We start from the raw sequence: 2,987 nt of genomic DNA, 5'->3' as shown, positions 1-2,987 counted from the left end.
ACCTTTGTGTCAAAATTTGCAGATCCTAGACTGGACACATCTGAAGTTTAAACAATAACAGCTCATGCACTGATTTATCCCATATTCTCACAAACTCCACAAACGGATAACATCATTAGTTACTGATGGTGCAAAGTAAGGCAACATTGCAGGATTGCCGTTCAGGGGTCAAGGAATCTAGGGGAGAGCAAATTCATTGTGTACCAGTAAAATGTCTGTGGGTCTTACATTGCAGGTGGCATGCTGCCTGTGGAGGACCTCATCTCGGGCACGTGCAGCCTCACTGCTGCGCTGCAGCGGTCATGGCTTATAGCCCGACGGTCAGTCTAACCACGGACCAGTTCCTAGAGGCGCCAGTTGACGGTTCCTCCAAGTCCTTGTTCCGCTCGCCTGGCGCCCACCGAGACCTCGCAGTGTCGCACAGAGGCAAGCGGTCATCTCTCGGGGTCACCGCGCACAGCCTCGGCGCATCATTGGTGAGGGGCAATAAGCCAACTGAACGGTTGAGCTCAACAGCGAGAAGCAACAAGGCCCTGATGCCATTAAATGAGTCGGCAAAGCCCAAAAATTATTTCTTTTCTAACCAGAAGAATGTTTTGTTGTACTTACGGAGCAGTGAAGCAACTAGGCGTGAGCACTTGCCGAACGGCGGCTGTGCGACAAGTACCTATCCCAGGTGGTTGACAAGCCAAAAGGATGAGCTGGATGTGTCGGGGATCACGAGCATTCCTGAGCTCAGGTACCCGGCCTGGCTGCGTGACTGCGATGTGGACTCCCAGACCAGCAGCCACGAGACGGATACCAGCACGAAGAGAGCAGGTGCCGCTCAGAGCCCGCAAAGCAGACCAAAGTACCCAGAGTGGCTCAAAGATTTGGACATCTCCGGCCTTACGAATGTAGCCAACGAGGAGCCCGTGTCAGAGGACCTTAGATCCCTAGGTGTGTGTGTGTATATATATATAGTCTGTATATAGCAGATGACATTTCATATGTTTTCAGGTACATATTCAGTCTTTTCTCACAGAGACGACTGAGCGGCCACCCATGTGGTTGTGACGTGCGATGCGTGATTCTTGATGCACAGCCTCATTGGAGGAGCTGCTGAGCAGGGCGCGCATGGAGTTGGAATCCCCCGGCTTGGAGGCCCCCTCCCCGGGCAGCTTCAACACGGACGTCTTCCTAGGGGCTGATCGTCCCTGGGAAAACCCCTCCACGCCATTGTGAATTTATCTTTATATTCACACTCACGCACAGCATAGAGGCTGCACCGCCTCTAAGTATGATGTCAGATTATGAATGTTATAAGCTAAGCAGGTAAGCCTTGTTATTACTTGGATGGGAGACTATTTGGTAATAGCATATATTATAGATTTTGGCTGCTAGGTAACCAGGAGTTAGTAATACAGCAATGGAATCTTGAATCTATATCCGGAGTTTTGCATTTTACTCCCTCTGTTTTCACCGGGTTCTCCGATTTCCTCTCACATACCACTCGCTGATGAAATTTGCAAAATATCACTGCCAAACCCGCCTGAGGCTTGGTGAGATTTTTCTGGCTTCCACCATGATAATAAGTCAACCAAGTAATTTTCTCTCAATCGTGTCTCTTCTCAGGGCCGTGTACCACCTGTCGCGTCTGAAAGAGCTGGTTGACACCATCAAGGAGAACAAGGATGGCTGCATTTTAAGGCGGTGGTCGAGGTTTGTACTCAGAAGGATACGTTTGCTTGGTCCTGCTAATTCATGGTTGTTAAACATCAATGGTACTTCAGGTGCTGTGGTGTGAATCGCAATTACTTGTGAACTTGTGGGGCCCATGGGGCACAGTAATTGCCCTGTTAATGGAAGTGCCACAACAAAGTATTGGAAAAATGTGATGAAGTTCGTTCAGGGTTGGAGTTAGTGAATGGTTGCAGCAGTATTTTGCACAGCAAATCCATGCAGACTCAAATGTCACTTGAAAGAGAACGGATATGTGAAAAATATTGTGAGCACAACTAAACTTATTTTGGTTTTATCCATTTTGGAAGGAGACTACTTTATTGGGAACATACATGCTAGTATTTGTGTAGTTATAAACATTTGGGAAATCACTGTAAAAGTACATTTGCTTATTTAGATTGCACTATACCTGTATTGTAAAATTTCAGAACCTTTTATGTAACTTGTAATCAATAAACCAAAGTTGCATATTGTATGCAACCCATGACTTGGATTGTTTTTATCATGTCTTGTTTAGCATGGTTGGTTATGTACAGTGTGAAAGAAATTCAACATACATTAAATATTTTCTGATATTTGAATGTTTATATTGTACATGTATATTTATTTTACAATAAATCTGAGACAAAGGCTTATACACATGGAATTGAAAATATTCAGCTATGATTTGTATTTCTCAAGTATTTTAAGAAAAGTCAGCGAGTCTCGTGACATGTCTTCACATTTGGGGGTGATGATTGTGATGGATATACAAGCATTAACCTGCTTACATTCCTAGAGTATGTAAGGTGAATTTGGGCATTCTGGGTGATTGGGTTTTAGGCCAAACACAGGCAGATGGTTGGGGATAGATGTTTTCAAGCATCTATTAATTATTCATCGGCATGTACTATCTTACTATGATGTAAAGTTCAAAGACATGGTTCATGAAGGGAATGGAATAAAAACTCAACTGTGCACAAGTATGGAGGAATTAATACTTGGAATTCAATGCAAAGATCTGGCCATATGGCGTTTACTGGGCACCAGGGTTGCCAAACAACACATGAAAGATGTGTATCAGGCACAGCCTCTGCATTATGAAAAAAATATCACTTCCTGAAGAAGTGCATTTTGCTTCTCCTGTCTTAGGTCACCAAAATAAATTAGAGCAAATGTGACTCGACTGACACAGGCAGCATTTATACTTGTGAAGTGTTCTCCTTCCGACGTGTGGTGTGTGTCGCACACACTGTCGAAGACGAGGTAGTTGCAGGAGACATCGT

At 44.6% G+C, this 2,987-nt stretch overlaps 1 long non-coding RNA gene across 1 annotated transcript; it reads left to right on the top strand.

Moving 5' to 3' along the window:
• The first annotated feature begins 223 nt into the window (after positions 1–223).
• On the top strand, positions 224–2,215 carry LOC142906360 (uncharacterized). Its single transcript, XR_012930206.1, has 3 exons — positions 224–320; positions 1,085–1,220; positions 1,615–2,215. It is a non-coding gene; the product is annotated as an uncharacterized LOC142906360 (long non-coding RNA).
• The last annotated feature ends 772 nt before the right edge of the window (positions 2,216–2,987 follow it).

Source organism: Petromyzon marinus, chromosome 64 (genome assembly GCF_048934315.1).
Source record: "Petromyzon marinus isolate PM22_M1 ecotype Great Lakes invasive population chromosome 64, UKy_Petmar_22M1.pri1.0, whole genome shotgun sequence".
Classification (NCBI taxonomy): domain Eukaryota; kingdom Metazoa; phylum Chordata; class Hyperoartia; order Petromyzontiformes; family Petromyzontidae; genus Petromyzon; species Petromyzon marinus.
The sequence above is the reverse complement of the archived record's forward strand: the minus strand, read 5'-3'. Positions and strand labels throughout refer to the sequence as shown.